Source organism: Triturus cristatus, chromosome 7 (assembly GCF_964204655.1).
Source record: "Triturus cristatus chromosome 7, aTriCri1.1, whole genome shotgun sequence".
In the NCBI taxonomy this organism is placed as follows: Eukaryota; Metazoa; Chordata; class Amphibia; order Caudata; family Salamandridae; genus Triturus; species Triturus cristatus.
In genome coordinates this window covers 334,797,109-334,817,411 of record NC_140590.1, presented here as the reverse complement: position 1 = coordinate 334,817,411, position 20,303 = coordinate 334,797,109, and positions in this window count along the sequence as shown.

Below are 20,303 nucleotides of genomic sequence, written 5' to 3'. Positions count from 1 at the left end.
CATACCGGCCCATAGCCCTGTTGAACACAGATCTTAAACTGTATACTAAAATTCTTGCCAAACGGCTCAGAGCTCACCTCCCGCACCTCGTGGATCCGGATCAGGTGGGGTTCATTCACCAACGCCAGGGGGCAGACAATGTCCGTCGCATTGCTCACATAGTGGGAAAGGCCAGGCATTGGGATATCCCGGCTTGCCTGTTGTCCCTAGACGCTGAAAAAGCGTTCGACCGGGTAGATTGGGAGTTCCTTCGAGCGGTCTTACGGAAAGTAGGGGTTGGGCCCAAAATGGAAGCACGCATCATGGCCCCATACGCTGCCCCGGCAGCCCGGGTGCGAGTTAATGGCCAACTCACGCAGCCTTTCCCCATCTGCAGGGGCACGCGGCAGGGTTGCCCCCTATCGCCTCTGCTCTTTGCCCTGGTAGCGGAGCCCTTAGCTATTCTCATTCGCCAGTCGCCGGATGTCACGGGCATCTCCCTTCGGGGACGTGACCATAAGGTTGCGCTCTTCGCTGACGACCTCCTTCTCACACTGTCTGCGCCCTCAACCTCGCTCCCAGCCGCACAATCGCTGCTACGCACCTACGAGCGGGCCTCCGGGCTTAAAATTAACCACACTAAGTCTTGGGTGCTCAACCTCACGATCCCGGAGGCAGAGGTGGCGGCGCTGCGGACGAGCACCCCATATCAGTGGGCGAGCGACTCCGTGAGATACCTCGGCCTCAACTTGACGCCGGACCTAGCCACCTGGACGCAGGCCAATTGGCCGGAGTGCAGGCGCTCTGTCCTGGACGACTTGTGCACCTGGAAGACGCTGCCGCTTTCCTGGCTTGGTCGCCTCAATGCAATTAAGATGTCCGTGCTACCGAAGATTCTCTACTTGTTTCAGACCCTGCCGACTCCCATCCCGGAACATTACATCCAAGGGCTACAAAGGGACTTGATCTCCTTTATTTGGGGAGGTAAGAAGCCGCGATTCTCTAACAAAATCCTGAAGCTCCCTCGGGATAGAGGCGGCCTTGCTTGTCCTAATTTACTGGACTACTACTGGGCGTCACACCTCCGCTATGTCCTGGAGTGGGGGGCGTGGGAAAGCGAGAAAATTTGGTTCCACATGGACAGGGCAGTTACCTGTCGCCCGATTTGGGATCACGCTTGGCTGCCCCGGGCGGCGCGTCACCGTAGTGCGTATGTGGCGGTCCCCACTAGGACGGTCTTGGAGATCTGGGATAGGGTGGCGGTCCGCAGGGGCCTCACCACCTTCCCCTCACCGCACACCCCTATAGCTCGCAACCCCCAGTTCCCGCCGGCCTGCCGCCCGCCATACTTTGAGAACTGGACGGAAAGTGGCTGCCGGACGATCCGAGATCTTTTTGAGGGAGGGACCTTCAAATCCTTCCAGCAATGCCAAAGGGACTTTGGGCTGACAGACAGGGACAAGTTCCAATACGCACAGCTTCGGCACTGGGTGCAGGGCTCTTCGCTGGTGCAGGCGGCCTCGAGACCTCTCACCCCGTTTGAGCACTTAGCGCGCACGTTTGGCACATACAAGGGCCTCGTCTCTCGAGTCTATAAAGTGCTCCAGCATTCCCAGCGTCCAGGACTACATCCGTACCAAGAGCGGTGGCAGAATCTTTCGGGCTCCGGGATTAACTCCGCACAGTGGGCAAGGCTCTGGAGCGATATCCCTAAAACCTTCCGCAGCGTCCCCCAACAGGAATCGGCCTACAAGGTGATGACCCAGTGGTACTACACCCCTGTCCGGCTGCAGAAGATGTTCCCCAAGGTGTCCCCGCTGTGCTGGCGCTGTACCCAGGCGCCAGGGGACTTTATCCATATTTGGTGGACATGCCCGAGTCTGACTACTTATTGGAAGGAAGTCCTCAGCCACATCAAGAGGGTGCTAGGCTTCCCCCTGCCAGAGGACCCCCTCACGATTATTTTAGGCCTCCGGCCGACGTCACGACGGGCAATGACAGGTCGGGATTGGCACCTGAGCCTGCACATGCTAGGTGCAGCAAAACAAACGGTGGCGGTGTACTGGAAGAAGGCGGAACCGCCGTCCATCAACGTGTGGTTCGCCTGTCTCTGGCAGGTCTTGGCGATGGAGCTGCTTACAGCCCGCCTCCAGTTCAGGGATACTAGGTTTAAGACCCTCTGGTCTCCCTTGGTGGACCACTTGGGCAGGATAGAGCACGCGCGATTGCAACCGCCGAGACTGCGGGCTTTGAAACTGTTTGACGACGAGATTTCCCTGACGCGCTCCGAGATTCTCACACGGCCGGTGGCGTTGCCACCCTCGACGATGGGGGGTCCCTAGCTGCGGGTGGGCTTGCCGGGGTCGGATTTTCCCACTGTGCAGGCATGCATCCCCACGGGGGTACTAGGGGCGCTGGAGGACCGCCGGCCCAGCCTAAGCGAGACTACTTGGACTTCCCTCTCCCCCCGCTGCGGCGCTTGCCGTTCTGCTTCCCCTCCTCCGCCGCCCTCCCCCTCCCCCGCCACGCCCCGTCCTTTGTTACTTAGTTTGTCCTGTACTCAGGACGTGTAGAGGTTAAGTGCGGTGATAGGGCCTTGGTGACCCAGCGCGGTGGCGCGACGCTCCTCCATCCAACCCCTTCCAACATTACACGCTTACTCTGGGACACTACACTACCATACATGAGCTACCCAACACATTCTATACGCACGTGGCATAGATCAGGCGCAGACTGTAGCACCTACTTGTTCTGGGCAGGACTACGGCACGCACTAGCCCCGGCCTAGCGTTTGGTTAGCCCCCTGCTGCGGGACTTTTGTTGGGGAGTGGCGTGCAACACCAGCTACACCTGCCTTACCCGACTCCCCTGCGGGTGTGAACACGGTTTTTAGGTAGGATATGGGGTGACGGGCTCTCTGGGTACGATACGCTGAAGGCAGAGAATTGGAGGGGAAATACATGTGATATGCTATGCTGTAATGCCCTTGTTTAATGGGACTTGATTTCGTTCGCTGCCGGCCAGGATGGTTGTAGGCACATAGCTGTGTACATTGAGCTCACCTCTTTTTCTTAATAAAAACAAAGTTGGATATAAAAAACATGGGGCCAGCACAGCTGACAAGATTTCTGAAACCCTATGCCCCTGTGAGAACCCTTAGATCTGCATCACTCAGAAATATTACTGTACCCAGAATCTGCAAGGCAAGATAGGGGGGAAAGAGTTTCACAGCCATAACGGCAAGCCTCTGGAATTCATTGTAAAGTGAAAATAGTCTCTTCAAATTCAGGAAAGGCCTCAAAACCGGGCTGTTCTCGGTGTAACTGGTTTACCCCCCTCTGTACCGAATGTATTGCAGGTAGCACCTAGACACCCCAGGTTATTAGTCGCGCTTTATAAATTCATCAACATCCTCATCAACGCAGACTGCAATTCTAAAAACGTAATTTACGGAGTAAAGTGTCCATGTGGACTACTTTAGGTCGGCAAAACGGAAATAAAAATAAAAACGCGGGTTTCTGAACGCAAAAGTATTATCCACACCATGAATATTAATAGCAGTTTAGCAGTTCACTGGATGGAAGCTCGCCACTCAATTGCCCAAATGAAATTCCAGGTTATCGAAGTAGTAGCACCAACCTCTGGCAAGGATCTTACAAGATCACTGTTACAGAGAGACATTTTTTAGATTAGGAGACTAGACACTCAAGATCCGAAGGAATTAAATGAAAAAGTAGATTTGGCTTGCTTTTTATAAAAAGGAAAGTGTCAGTATAGCATTTCAATGTTAGATGATCCATGTAGGCGCTAACATCATATAACATCATGTAATGACAAGCCTTATATATGTATAGCAGATTACCAATTTCTAATTCACTGTATTGCATTATATTACATATACACCCAGGATATTTGACTCTTTCATCTTTATTTATTTTTTCTTTTTTTTAATACTTTTTTTCACTGTTTCACTGTATCACTTGTTTTCACTGTTTCACTGTACACGTGCTGATACCACTATGTAATCACATAGGATCATATTCTCGAGGAGTCCGTTCCATCCCAGCTATATAAACACCGATTAACTAATCTTTCTACCATCTGCTGAACTCATGGCGATCACGGCACTGTGGATGTAATGATTATCAGGTCACCAGGACTAGTGCTAGATGTGACGTCCTGTTCGTCTATCGCTGCATGAAGTAGTTTTTTTACAGTATTTCAATAGCAGGAAACCTTTTTTAACATCTAGAACGCAATATAATATGGTGCACATGATGAGACAGCTTTGCGGCTGTTTTTTTTGTATAGTCCGTCGTTAGTGTTGTGCGTCGTTCCGGGGTTTTTAAACAGAAGGTAGCGGTGGGAACAGTATCGTTTTGGAATCCTTTGGAAATTGTTTACATCAAGCATTTCCCCAGGGGCACGCAAGGTGAGAAGTCGGGATCAGTAGGCTAGAGGTACGGGTGTAAGAGAGGAAAGATAGTTGACATATGATACCAATAGTCTCCAGTTTATGTTTTTCAGACTACGTCCGTTATGGCTTCCATTCTTGTCCAGTAAGGTTAGTAAAGCTATGTCATCCTGTACCAGTTTGGATATGTTGTTGTCTGTTTGATATCGGAATATTGATTCAATTCATGTTGTTATCTTTATCAGGAACTAAGAGCAGGACAGTGGTGGCTGGTGACATTTGAAAGTGGTGAGGCGTAAACGTTCTGTCTGTGTGCACCGCAGCAAGCGAGCGCAGCAAGTGAGCCCAAACAACTTAAGGAGGGTTCGGGGGTTTTCCCCCGCGAAAATTTTGAAAAAAGAGTGGGTAAATCATGCATTTTTAAGCAAATTTGAGAAGCAAGAAGGTTAATAAAGCAATTGTGAAAGTGCAGCTATTACATTAATAAAGGGATGTCATATAACAAAATGTAGATAGAAATGTTTCTGAAGCTAGGCCCTGCCCTGCCAGTGCCACGCACCTCTGAGCAATATACCATCCAGCAGGGCTTAGCGTCAGAAACATTTCTATCGTTATGTTTTTTACTCAGTGTGTATGCTTCTCAGAGGTGCATCATGCGTGGCAGGGCCTGTAGCTACTGGGTGAGAAACATTTTCTGCACCAGTCTACGTTCTCGCTCTATAAACACATTGCACTTCAAAAAGTGATAGTGTTTAGAGTGGGAAGTTGTACCACTCTAAACATGACAAATAAAATACTTTACAATATTTAGTGCACTCTAGTGCTGTGACAGTGCTCTGACTAGGCCCCTCCGGTCCAGGGTAGTGCCCGCCAACCCTAAAGAGAGGGTTCAGCATGCTTCGGCAGCAACACAGAAACTCCTCGGCTCCCTGAAGACCGCTAAGTGAGTTTTCAAAACCCTACGAAAATCAGCAGCGGTCCATATCTATAATATTCCTGCTGCGAATATGACACTTCTGCAATACTTTAATGTTTCAACAAACTGGATTTCACACACAACAGTGAGTGCAGTGTTCCCGTGGCACAACCGGATGCCAGGGTCTTTGTTTACATGGGCAGTTTTTCTTCAGAGAAGTAGGAAGAGCTGCCTGTTTGCCACAGAAATGGAAGAACCGTTTAGCCCAGGAGCCATCTGCAGGCAAATCACCACCACACGCACACGGCAAACAGCCATCTGCCAACCGGGGGTGGGGTGGGGGGGGGGAGACTCAGCCACCGGCAGAGCCGAATGAATCCTTTAGCAGGGCCTGCGCCAGGAGGCTACCTCATAACTGCCTCTTCCCGGACCCCCTCCATCAACCGCAAGGTGCCAAGCAATGCTGACTTTAGGAAGGCTGGACAGCAGCACAGGCCGCACAACCTGAGTTACCCACTCCAGAACAGCTGCTCAAAAGGAAGGATGTCAAAAAGTTTTAAAGTAAAATTTCCAGAGACCATTTAAATTTAAATGTCACTATTGTGCATTACATTTTAAACAATGGGGATTAAAATTGTCTATTCGTGTTAATAACTGGCTACAATCTCCCTGGGATCTTTATCAGTCAATCATTGAAAAAAAAAAACTAATGGATAAAAAAAACACCGGGAAATTAGCTGGCTTATTCAAGCTGCAGCCTGCTTGTTTGATGTAATTCTTGCACGACTCCTGTGCTAAGAAGGGCAGCTCTGTTCTGGTGTATATACAAATAGATTGTTATTTACGTTTGAATTGTGGGCTATACAATTCATAAAAAGTGTCTTCCATGCAAGTCAGCATAGAACATAAATAACAAATGAGGTATGACTAGCAGTGAGCCAAAGGGGAAACATACATAAATGCTGCCAGAGTGTGATGAGGGGTTTCATATTTTAACATGAATCTTCCTGTTTTTAAAACTCGAGCCGGCCCAGACGTGAAATATGACGTGGGAGCACTTTTAGGTCAATGCGTTTTTTATAGGCTTGATTACAAACGCTGGATTTACTTCGCAGAGACATCAAGGAGTTCATCTATGTGGTTTGCAACCTAAACTTTCCTGGACTTAAAAAAAGAACTACTTTATCTCCACAGTACTAATGTTAGTTTGGCCACTGTTTTGGGACTGTAGGACAAGTGTTAATTTCTCCGCATTTGTTGAGCTATTTGGCGTGAAAAAGGCGCCCAGAAGCTGTTATCAGTAGAGCAGACAGCCACCCTACTACCCTGTAGTGTGTCGAATGGGGTATGCACGCTACCTCTCCAGAGAGCAAAACGTGATGCTTAGTGTCGTTTGTAGCGCACATCGGTAGAAAATGAAATTGTACGTTTTCTTCCAAACAAACTACTCATGTCCTGGTCACCTACGACTCTATAACGTGGTGTTAGCACACAATGTGGTGCAAAGGACTCATTTTCACTATTTTCTGTCTTTAAGAAAATGCACCATACTACAGTACGGAAGTGTGCCTCAGTGAACGTGTAAATGAAATACATGAGTCCAAAATACAGCCAGATTTCAGTTGCCAGGGGAGCACGGAGACACATCAACCAACAGTTTAAGGGGAAACGCTCAGCAGGGTGCCGGGAAACCCCATGAGTGCTGACGGCTTCTATTTTTATATCTGACTGAAACTCACATGACTGTACTTCAATTTCTTTAGCAAGGTGGTTTTACAGTATGCTTAGGTCGCAGGTGTCTGTTGACTTTAGTCATGTGGCAACGAGCATCGCACTTGATTAACCTCCTGAGGCTCCAAACGGAATTACTGAGTGCGGAAGGTGAATTAGAGGACTACCACACCATTAAGACACACATTAGACATTCAACTCAGCAGGCATTCCCCCACACATGTATGCACTTCTGCTGTGACGCATCTTAACTTCGACCTCCTACCACTAATTCCTCAGGAAGGAGAAACATTCCTTCCCAAATCACTTTCTTTCTCGCTTTGTTGCGAGAGAGAGGATGGGGCGGACCTGCCGACTTTTGAGCTATGGAACCAAGTCTCGGTTTCGGTTCAACATCCTGTGATTATGAGGCAAATCACTTAATCTCCCCGTGCCATAGAAAAATGAATGCGTCGTTGTGTATTGTAACCGGCGCTCATGTAAAGTGCGCCAATACCTTCTCGCGATGTAAAGCTGCAAAAATTAAATAAGTGCAGCAAAGATGTGCTTTGTTGCACCAGAAAGGGACGGTTGGGTTTGTAGAAAGCACGTGCCCTGAGTGCTAAACTATGAAAATCTTCCAGCGACAGAAGAAGGCCATTCGTCTACCTACACATGAGAGCTGTTACACGCTCCTCCACTTGCTCTGTATTCACACTTCCCTCCTTCCCCACTACAAGTCCCATAATGCATCAGTAGGGTTCTAGGTTGTGTACCTTCCCTCTTCCACAAGTGAAACGAGCTCATTGGCTGTGGAGCTGTGTAAATCCAGGCTCCTCCTTGCGTTCAGTGCTTGGCTTTCGAAGCTCTTGGGAACCTCGACACCTTGCCTCACCTGAATTCGGATTCTTGGACTCCTTCACAAACGTTGGATCGTCGCTGTACTGAATCAACCTCCTGCTGTCCTTGAGGTTGCTCTTCCCTGCGCATATCGTTGCCCCCCCCCCTTCGTCTTCTGGTCGCTAGGATTGCGGCCGCTACAGAGTGTCCTCTTTCTGTTTCTACGGACTTCAGGAACCTTGCCGTAACTACTGCTGGAACCTCGTCAGTTTCACTCCATTTTTTCTTGCTGGGAGCATTACCACTGTCTTTCCTCGTACCCGTCAGTGAACGGGTGAATCTCTGATATTATTTACGGATGGTTCGTGACTGAGCAGTATTCGTCAGCCTAAGAGGACCACACTGCTGATGGACTCAGGTGTTTTCTGGTACGTTGCACGCGCGGCGCGCGTGCTATGTTGACGAGTGTTTTTTGCTGCTCCTTCTTTATTTCCCCAACCTCCAAAACGAATTGAGCCAGCTTGTATTGTTGGGAGTGCTCACCTTGCTCCTGAGTCTCGGGGGTCTTTTGGTGCTTGAGACTTCACTCTCACGGACTGCTGCCTACTTGTGAATTTTACGCTGATTCTTGGGTCTTCAACAAAAACTTTATCAAACCTTACAAAACTCACAATTCTATCCGGAACTGTGCCCTGCTCATGAGTCCGCCTGGAAGGACACTACCCTGGGATTTGTTTGCTTCGTTTCTTACTTCCCCCCTGCGAATTGTGGAGGTACACAACTCCTTTAGCACATTTCCATACATATAGGGGGAAGGCAAACGAGGGTTCACATAGTCTCGTGCATACATTAACTTTCTGTTTCTCTGTTTTCTTTTTGTTTCCGTTTATTGTTTTGACTTACTGCAGTTCTGGCTACCTCTTATCTGGCTACCCCCCACAGAGAGACATCAACCTCCTTGTCAAGTCCCCAGACGATCCCTTGATGTTCCCAGCTCTTCCCGGGGGTGTCGCTCACTTCTCAGTTTTGGGTAATAGTACTGAGGGTAGTGATACCTTAGGGTAGACTGGTAACCTTATTCTTCGCTCCCGTGGATGCTGGCTATCACCTTCGACTTCACCAAGTAAGTCTAGTAGCAAGAGTGACAGAAAGCCAAGCCCACGACTTATTTATCCTCCGAGCGAAGATGGATCGTGTCCCTCTGGACTATCCCCAAGCAGGTGCCAATCCTGACATTACCATGCATGAATTGGCCTCAGCGGTAGTTAATCTCCAGACAGAACTCTGTCTCTTACGTACAGAGAATCAGAGATTAGTTTCAGAGAATCAGAGACTAGTTTCAGAAGTAGAGCTATGTAAAACCCAGGGAGGGAAGGGGCCGAGTGTAGAGGAAGTAGACACCAGACCCAAAAAGACTTACATCCGGCCTGCTACCTTCCCTGGTCCTACACATACCCCTGCCTCCTCTGAGCCAGCCCATAGGGACAGAGAAAATGCACCTGTTAATGTGACCGTTCTAACTCCGTCTCCTACCCCCTTAGCCGTGCCTGAAAGATTTAATGGAGACAGTAGCAAGTATGGAGTATTCATAAACCAATGCCACCTCCAGTTTCTCTGTCGTGCCTCCTCATTCCCTAATGATGCCGCCAAAGTGGCATTTATCATCTCATATTTATCTGGTAACGCCGCTCTATGGGCTGTGCCGCTAGTGGAGAATAACGACCCTATCTTATACGATTTAAACCTCTTCACAGATAAAATGAAAAATCTTTTCGCTAGGCATTCCTACATGCAAGCCAGCGATAATGAATTACTTGGATTGAAACAGGGTTCCAAAGATCTGTTAACCTACATCACCACTTTCAATAGATTGGTTAGTGAGACACATTGGCCTGAGGAGAAGAGAACTTCCTTGTTTTATAGAGGTCTTAAGGATGAATTGAAAGACATCCTCTCCCAGATTGTAGATCCCCCTGAGGACTGTTCCTCATTTATTGACCTTGTAGTAAAATTGGATCACCGATTAAGCGAAAGAAGGGGCGAAAAAATTAAACCTGAAGCGCCACGTTTTTTGTTAGCAAAAAGCGAGAAGAAGGATCTCGGTGAGCCAATGCAAATAGGCAGTATAAGGGGTCCACTATCTAGCGTTGAGCGGGAGAAAAGAAGAAAGCTCAATTTATGCTTATACTGTGGAAAAGGAGGTCACTATGCGAGAGACTGTCCTATAAAACCTAAGAACCCTGGGAAACTACCTTCTGTTCTGAGCGGGAATGCCACTACATCGGAAAACTGATAGACTTGGGGAATTCAGAGGTCGATCCTTCAAGTCTTTTGGCAATGCAGACCTCTCATGTATTGGCAAATTCACTTCCCCTGGTACCCAAACACTTCAACTTAATGGTGGTGTTGATATTACCTTCTCGATATAAACAAAGCATGCCTGTACTCCTTGACTGTGGAGCAACAGGGAATTTTTTTGATATCACATTAGCCAAGTCTTTAGGGATAGAATTCGTGCCTAAGACTCATCCTGAGAAAATTAGCGCAGTGGATGGGACTGCCTTGTCGTCTGGGCTGCTGGCCTTTCAGACACCAAAGATGACTATGGTCTGTGATAATGGTCACTCTGAAGCAATTCAATTTGATTTAATTGATACGCCCAACTTTGGGGCTATCCTAGGGGTACCTTGGCTACAGATCCATAATCCCCAGATAGATTGGGTAGCCCGCACGGTCACCCTACGGTCTCATTTTTGTTTATTGCATTGTTATCAAGAATCACCCACTTGGCACACATCATTATGTTGTGCTGTAGAATCTACTGGCGCCACTGGTTTACCCTCTGAATACACTGCCTTTGCAGATGTCTTTGATGATGTCAAGGCTGTCGCGTTGCCCCCTCATAGGGCCTACGATTGCCGTATTGACTTGATTCCGGGGGCTATTTTGCCAGTAAGCAGAATATACGCTCTCACAGAACCAGAAAACAAATATTTGTATGACTATTTACAGGACATGCTGAAGAAGGGCTTTATACGGCATTCTACCTCACCAGTCTCCTCTCCCATTTTTTTTATTCCCAAACGGGAAGGCGGATTAAGAGCCTGTCTGGACTATAGAGCCCTCAATAAAGTCACGATCAAAAATAAATATCCTCTTCCGCTCATCTCCACACTTCTCGATCAGGTTCGGAACGCTAAGATCTTTACCAAACTAGACCTAAGGGGTGCGTATCACCTGATTCGTGTAAGACAAGGAGATGAATGGAAGACGGCTTTTCGCACAAAGTTTGGTCTTTTTGAATATTGTGTCATGCCGTTTGGCCTATGCAATGCCCCTGCGGCTTTTCAATTTTTTATCAATGAAATCTTAAGAGAGTACTTAGACGTCTTTGTGATTGTCTATATAGATGACATCCTGGTGTTCTCGCAAAACGAAGAAGACCATGTAAAACATGTACGCATGATCCTGAAAAAACTACAAGAAAATCATCTGTTTGCCAAACTGGACAAATGCCTGTTTCATACCACCAAGGTGGATTTTCTGGGATTTGTTATCTCACCTGAAGGCATCCACATGGATTCCTCAAAAGTGGAGGCAATAATTAAATGGTCCAGTCCCAGCTCAGTAAAGGAAATACAGTCGTTCTTAGGGTTTGCCAATTTTTATAGGAGATTTATCGAACATTTCTCAGATCTCATTGCACCCATCACCAGACTTCTTAAGAAAGGAGTAGTATTTCAATGGGATGACAAGGCTGAACAAGCCTTTCAAGCACTCAAGCAAAAGTTCATAACCGCCCCTGTTATCAGACATCCTGACACTTCACAACCTTTCTATTTGGAAGCGGACGCTTCCCAATATGCGGTGGGGGGAGTTCTCTCACAAAGACACCCTCAAAATGGAACATTGCATCCTGTGGCCTATTTCTCCAAAACACTCTCTATTGCCGAGCAAAATTACACCATAGGCGAGAGGGAATTATTAGCCATTAAACTGGCATTTCAAGAATGGAGACATTATCTGTTAGGTTCACCGCATGTTATTACCATATACTCAGACCATCGAAACTTACAGTTTTTTAAATCAGCCAAAGCCTTAACCCCAAGGCAGATGAGGTGGGTGTCCTTTTTTAGTGAATACGACTTTGTTATACATTTCCAGCCTGGGTCAAAGCACGGGAAGGCCGATGCGCTATCACGAATTGGGAAAGAAAACAAACACATTGAAGATAGACCCCCACTGATCATACCAGAACATAAGATTGTAGCGTTAGGAGAGACAGAAGAGGAAGGCCTCTTTATGACCCGCCTCGCCGCTGAGTACTCCACATTGACACGAGAAGATTGGTTAAGTAATCCCCTGAATTCCATCCACAATGATTTATTTTACCATAAGGGACGTCTCTTCGTTCCTACTCAAGAACTCAAGAGGTTAATCATGGACTGGTGTCATTCGTCCCCTTTAGCAGGACATCCTGGAGGGGATAAGACGATACACGCCTGTCAGCGTTGGTTTTGGTGGAAGGGAATGACACAAGACATACTAGAGTATGTAAAAGCTTGTCCCACGTGTGCGAGACAAAAAACACTTCATTGTGCTCCAGCTGGGCTGTTACAACCCTTGCCTATTCCACACACTCCATGGTCATCCATTAGTATGGATTTCATCACCGATTTACCTGTCAGTAAAGGATATCAGACCATCTTCGTGGTAGTGGATATGTTGTCCAGGATGGCTCATTTCATACCTCTGACGAAAATACCATCGGCGAAAGAGCTTATCCACATATTCATACAACAGATCGTGCGCTTACACGGATTGCCTTCTATCATAGTCTCAGACAGAGGCCCCCAGTTCGTTTCCAAGTTCTGGCAAGGATTGTGTAAGGCTCTCCATATTGATCATCGGCTGTCCTCAGCCTATCATCCCCAAACAGATGGACAGACAGAAAGGACAAATCAAACCTTAGAACAGTACCTAAGATGTTTGTTAGGGACAGTCACTAGTGATTGGGTGCAAGCTTTGCCACTAGCAGAGTTCGCGTATAACAACACTTGTCATGCTGCCACTCAGGTTTCCCCTTTTTATTTTGTAACAGGTCATCATCCACTTTGTCTACCTATCCATCTTCCTCCCTCCTTGACAGACATCCCTGCGGTAGATGAACATCATGCCCATCTGTCTGCCATTTGGGACACAGCTAAACAAAGGTTACACGAAGCAAAACTCCATATGAAAGAGCAAGCAGACAAACATAGACGGCCTGCTCCCAGTTATGGAGTGGGGGATCAAGTATGGTTGGCTACAAAAAATCTTAGACTAGCTGGGTCCAGAAAACTCCAACCTCGCTATATAGGACCATTCACAGTCTCCCGTATCATCAACCCTGTAGCCCTCAAACTTGACTTGCCCCCTGAGTTCCAAATACATCCTGTTTTTCATATTTCTTTACTAAAGAAATATGAACCCCCTTCTTGTCCAGAACCCCCTCCTCCTCCCATTGCCGTTGAAGGACAACTGGAGTACGAAGTCAAACGAATCCTTGATTCCAGAAGGAAGCAAGGTCGACTCCAGTACCTGGTGGATTGGGTGGGATACGCACCAGAAGATAGGTCATGGGAACCTGCTGAACATGTACATGCACCCCGTTTAGTAAGACGATTTCATGCTTTGTTTCCGGACAAGCCACGCCCTGTAAATAGGCCTTTGGGGGGGAGAACTGTTACACGCTCCTCCACTTGCTCTGTATTCACACTTCCCTCCTTCCCCACTACAAGTCCCATAATGCATCAGTAGGGTTCTAGGTTGTGTACCTTCCCTCTTCCACAAGTGAAACGAGCTCATTGGCTGTGGAGCTGTTTAAATCCAGGCTCCTCCTTGCGTTCAGTGCTTGGCTTTCGAAGCTCTTGGGAACCTCGACACCTTGCCTCACCTGAATTCGGATTCTTGGACTCCTTCACAAACGTTGGATCGTCGCTGTACTGAATCAACCTCCTGCTGTCCTTGAGGTTGCTCTTCCCTGCGCATATCGTTGCCCCCCCCCCCTTCGTCTTCTGGTCGCTAGGATTGCGGCCGCTACAGAGTGTCCTCTTTCTGTTTCTACGGACTTCAGGAACCTTGCCGTAACTACTGCTGGAACCTCGTCAGTTTCACTCCATTTTTTCTTGCTGGGAGCATTACCACTGTCTTTCCTCGTACCCGTCAGTGAACGGGTGAATCTCTGATATTATTTACGGATGGTTCGTGACTGAGCAGTATTCGTCAGCCTAAGAGGACCACACTGCTGATGGACTCAGGTGTTTTCTGGTACGTTGCACGCGCGGCGCGCATGCTATGTTGACGAGTGTTTTTTGCTGCTCCTTCTTTATTTCCCCAACCTCCAAAACGAATTGAGCCAGCTTGTATTGTTGGGAGTGCTCACCTTGCTCCTGAGTCTCGGGGGTCTTTTGGTGCTTGAGACTTCACTCTCACGGACTGCTGCCTACTTGTGAATTTTACGCTGATTCTTGGGTCTTCAACAAAAACTTTATCAAACCTTACAAAACTCACAATTCTATCCGGAACTGTGCCCTGCTCATGAGTCCGCCTGGAAGGACACTACCCTGGGATTTGTTTGCTTCGTTTCTTACTTCCCCCCTGCGAATTGTGGAGGTACACAACTCCTTTAGCACATTTCCATACATATAGGGGGAAGGCAAACGAGGGTTCACATAGTCTCGTGCATACATTAACTTTCTGTTTCTCTGTTTTCTTTTTGTTTCCGTTTATTGTTTTGACTTACTGCAGTTCTGGCTACCTCTTATCTGGCTACCCCCCACAGAGAGACATCAACCTCCTTGTCAAGTCCCCAGACGATCCCTTGATGTTCCCAGCTCTTCCCGGGGGTGTCGCTCACTTCTCAGTTTTGGGTAATAGTACTGAGGGTAGTGATACCTTAGGGTAGACTGGTAACCTTATTCTTCGCTCCCGTGGATGCTGGCTATCACCTTCGACTTCACCAAGTAAGTCTAGTAGCAAGAGTGACAAGAGCAGCACAGGACAATGTCTTGCCCACATTCCTCGATATGAGGAAATGCGGCACAACTAGATTTACAGTCTACAGTTCAAAGAAGCAGTCGCGGCACTTAATATTCGGCGGGGGGAGGGTGTCGCGCGGGTGTTGGGGGGGTGCAGGGGATGTGAAAAGTAACTTACCTGACCGGGTCTGCCTCTGCTGCTCGGCCGGTCCCGCGCCGCCTCTGCTGCTTTCAAACACAGGAACAGGCATGCTGCTCCCTCCCCTCCTGTAAAGCCAATCACAACACTGCAATGGCAGTGTTGTGATTGGTGCTGAGCCCCGGGCAGCGCCCATCCGGGCACCAGTAGGGATGCCATTTTCTCTATGTAGGCTGCATGCAGCCTACATAGAGAAAACGCACATGACGCATGACTGCTTTGGTCGGCCCCCAGGGCCGACCAAGCAGTCAGGGCACTTAGAGTGGTGCAAGCCACTCCTCTCTGACCCGCCTACATGCCCGCCCCAACCAGGCAATCCCTCCCACTCGCCCCCTAACAGGCATACCCCTGACATCTGCTTTCTCGCAGCGCGAGAAGCAGGAAATAAAATGGTATTTTAAATACCGTTTTATTTTCTGTTTCTGGCGCCGTGAGAAAGCAGTAGGGCGGCACCCCAACGCCCTAATGGAGCAGCCGCCACTGGAGCAGGATCCATTTTACGGAGGTATTTAGGCATGCATTGTACTTCACTATACACGAAATATGCATGAGGGCAGGGTTTTTGGTACCAGTTTTCTTCACCTTAGAATGACAAAATCCTTGCAGTTCACATTCGTCACACAAGGGCATTTTAATATTTTCCTTCTTTCTCACTTTTTTCATCTCTTTAAATTGAACTCTTTATTTTACATCCTGTACAGCTGTATTACCAATCACAGCACGCTTGAATGTAAAGTTACTGTTTATATTTCCAATCACAGCACGCATGAATGTAAAGTTACTGTTTATATTTCCCTGCTCATTGAATTTATGTCATATCAGAAATTATTTGTGTCATTTATAGATTCAAGCCCCTGAAGAACGGCCAAAGGGGCCCGAAATGCATTGGGCATATACAAGAAACGGAATACCTGCATTGTCTCAAATTATAATCTCTGTGTTAACAACAGATTAAATTATGTTTTCATGAACAAATACTTTTATCATAATTTGGGAGAATTGTTATGTTAGTATGTGAAGTGCATATATAGTTTTTTTGAAAGAGGTTTACACATTAAATTTGTAGCAGCAGGTCTATAGATACAGTGCACAGAGCACAAGTAGTTGTACTTGTAGTATGGTGTGGATTAAGTTAGACATGATTCAGACAGCATGTCTGCCTCTGTAGCACACTGAATTAAACGGATTACCATTATAACTAGAAGTAATAAAGGGAGAGCTCCACTTTCTTGCATTTGTGTAAGACAGCCAGGCAATACCTAGTCATGGTTCTGGATAGCAGCAAAAGATACAAACAAACTTGCTTGGTTTCTGTGTATGGAAACTGCTCCAGCGCCCAAAAAGTATTGTTCCCCTTTACCACCCTTTCCAAAGAAATGTCCTACTGAAAGATCTCTGATGTAGCAGGCATCACTTATGTGCCTTACCAGCAATGTAAGGTTGATGTTTATTCCAATTCTAGAATCTGGTTTTCAACTGGAAGATCGGATTTTGGTGTTGGTGGATGAGCGCTGGTGGGCTCCAACCTTCTACACACTTTCAATACAGAGCCAGTATTCCCTATAGCGAGAAAGCAGCACCTGCCACAAAGACATGTCACACACACATCCACACAGCCTTCAACACTAGGCCTAATTTATCTGCCTAAGAGATACATCAACAACTGGTAAGTACCTTAAGACAGTTCACAGATACCAAAACACACTATGGCAGCTCATTGAACATGACTACACCATCAAACCGGAAATCACTACAACCAGAACAAATCAATAGGGATGACTCAGACTTTGTTCTAGTATGAAAACCCTAGATCATGTTGTGATACACCCCCACACAGATGACAGCACTATGAGGCCATGGAGTGGCAGGCTTTGGGCAGATATTCTCCATCATACAACCACAAAATGATGACCACTACGCTAAATGTTAGAAATTGGGTTTCTGGGTGGCAGAGGTATGCACCCTGTCCAAGCAGAAAGCACAATCCTAGTCAGGGTGGGTGTAATACACACTAAAAGTTTACCTGTGCTCACCCTCTAGTAGCTAGGCACAGAGCAGTCAGGCTAAACTAAACAGGCAATGCGTAAAGTATTTGTGCACACACAGTACCACAGTGAAAACACCACAAAAGTACTTCACAACAGTGTACAAAAATAGCCAATATTTATGCGAGTAAAACAAGACCAAAACGATAAACATCCAACAGACACAAGTCAAGTTATGAATTTTGCAAGATTAAACACAGATGCAGTGTTTAGGAATCAATAGCTTCAACTGGAGCTATCTGGTTGCGCTTGACTGGGGCAAATCCAAAAGTTCAGTCTGACCACGATGGAGCGTGTGCCAGATTCAGGAGTCACGCAGACCAGCTGGCAGTACCTTGGTTGTGTCGAAGCTCAGGGATAATGCTTTAAACAAACGAGGGAATGGATCGCTTTCAAAGGCAATGCGTTGTTTCCGAAGTCGGGCAACGTTGTGAATGTGTCAATGTCAAGAAGTGATGTGTGTCAGGCTGATGAATCGATGTCGAACGGCTGGGCTGTAGGCAAGCTGTGCAGTACACAAGCAATGCGTTGGCAGGAGGCTGAGCTGGACTGGGTAAGCCTTGGAGGCCAGCAGACGTCTGCAATGCAGTGTTTCAGATTCATTCAGTAGTGGTATTCCGGAGGCACTACATTGGCAAAGTCGGGACGGCATTGTAAGTCGTGGTCATTGTGTCATGCAGTCGCCAAGCTGTGTCCATGGCTTCGGAGCAGGCAGCAGAGATGTGTCAATATATCACCCTCTAGACAGTGTGTGATTGTCTAGAGGGAATGCACAAAGCCCAGATGTCACCCAACCCGACATGTTTTCAAGAGACAGGCAGGAGGCACCGAATGCTTAAAAGAAGAAAATACCAAGTTTCTAAAAGTGGCATTTTCAGGCCTGCAATTTAAAAACCAGCTTTACTAAAAGATGTGTTTTTAAATTGTGAGTCCAGAGACACCACACTTACTTTTCCTATATTTTCCCCATTGAAAGTTACACTTGTAAAATGTTAAAAGGCAGCTTCAATGTTAACCTATGGGAGAGATAGGCCTTGTACTAATGAAAATAAATTTAAGAGTATTTCACTACTAAGACATGTAAAACTTAAAAAGTACATGCCCTACTTTTTAAGTACACCACACCTTGCCCACAGCCTGTCTAGGGGTGACCTATGTGTAATGAAAATGAAGGTTTGGGCCTGATAAGAAGGTCATCTTCTCAGGTCAAAATGACAGTTTAAAACTGGACACACAGGCTCGGCAGTGGCAAGCCTAAGACATGTTTGAAGGGATACTCGTGTGAGCGGCACAATCAGTGCTGCAGGCCTGCTAGTAGCATTTGATTTATAGGCCCTGGGAACATGTAGTGCACTGTACTAAGGACTTATCAATAAATCAAATATGCCAATCATGGAGTAACCAAATGCAGTTACATTTTAGACACAGAGTACATGCACTTTAGCACTGGTCAGCAGTGAAAAAGCGCACAGAGTCCTAAAGCCAGCAAAAACGAAGTTCAGCACATAGTCAAAAACAGGAGGTCAGAAGGCAAAAAGTCAGGGGAAACCTCGCCAAAAGATGCCAGGTCTAACACAAATGAACAATAAGGAATCCAAATGGCAACAACATAACATGTCTATAGGTCAGTCTGCCTCTGTTCGCTACACTCATCAATGGTGCAGTGCATGTGTTCACCTCAGTGTCCAGACTCGTTAACAGCCCACTGGTTCCCGTTCATCCATTGCCATCCATCAACATCAGTCTGCTTATGGATTCATTGAATGCATTGCACATATTGATTTATCTGCCCAGCCATCACTCATTATGCTTTGATTGTGCTTAGCTCATACATACATTCATACGAACATCTCAATGACATTATAGAATGACAGTCTTACAGAGATGATGGGCATCTCTTTGGAACAGCTGCATACTACACGGAAGGCCAAGTGAAGGTGGACAGGACACGCCTCAAGACATCATTCCCAGCAATGCCGGGTGGGCAGTCGTAAGGAGATTGGTCCAGTCCATCGAAAGAGAGCCAAAAACAGTCACAACTCTTCTTGACAGCATCTCCATTGACGTTAATGCCACCTGGACATCACGCAATTAAACTTCAATCTAAGGGAGTATATTCATCGATCATAAGCACTAGCGTTAAGTAGGGGGCTCTCTGGAAGTATCCTGTCTGCCTGGATATGCCAATTTCAGGGTCCTCTTTGTCACGTCTAGATCTCCTGTACTCGGCTGTTATGCACTAGCTTAATTTGTGTTCACCAATGCACAACGCTATTTGCTTTGCACAACACAAATTGTGCGTTGCACTATTTTATTAGAATCTATGTTAGCATAAGGATCGCTGCCCAGGGCAGGCCCACCATGCTGTTTTTCAGTCCCTGTGCAGCGGTGTGCTACTGACTATCATTCAGCGCCTCGAAGTAGATCTGGGGATGTATCAGGAAAATCCGAGCTGGCTCAGCTCAGATGCGGGCACCTGTATTATTGCATTGGAGGTGTCTAAAGTTCATATATAAATATGGGAAATTCTCAGAGTTAATTCACGAACGAACTGTTTTTTGATTTATGCGCAACAGAGTGCTGCTAATTTTCATTTCGCACTTCGGAGCGCTACCTTTAGTAGATGTAGGAATGTATGGGTCATGAAAATCTGCGCTGGCTCAGCGCAAAGTCGAGAACCTGTGGGGCATATTAGCAAGGGCTGGCGATATAATTATCGCCGCTTTAGCGTCCGTTTTTGGGCGAAAAGTGGCGATAATTATATAGCAATATCATCAAGGACACGCTAGCGCGTGTTTCCTTGATGTAGAGCCCGTTTTTTCACAGCCTCACCTCGCATCGCTAATGAGATGCAAAGAAGGCGTGGCTGTGAAAACAACACATTAATATCGTGAAGGCAGCTTCGCGATATTAACAAGGAGGTGCAGCGATAAAAAAAATCGCGCTACCTCAGCCTTAACTCTGTAATTCAACGTCTGTTAAATTCCTGACTAAGGCATACTTTTAATGGGAGATGGATTATGCTGATAGGACCACAAGGTCCTATCAGCAATGTTATCGCTGTTTTCAATGGAACATCGCTGGAAAACCAGCAATGTTCCATTGAAAACACCGCCATCGCTGAAATATGATCACCATAGCGCTATGCGTTGTAAATATAGCGTTATCATGGCGATAATAT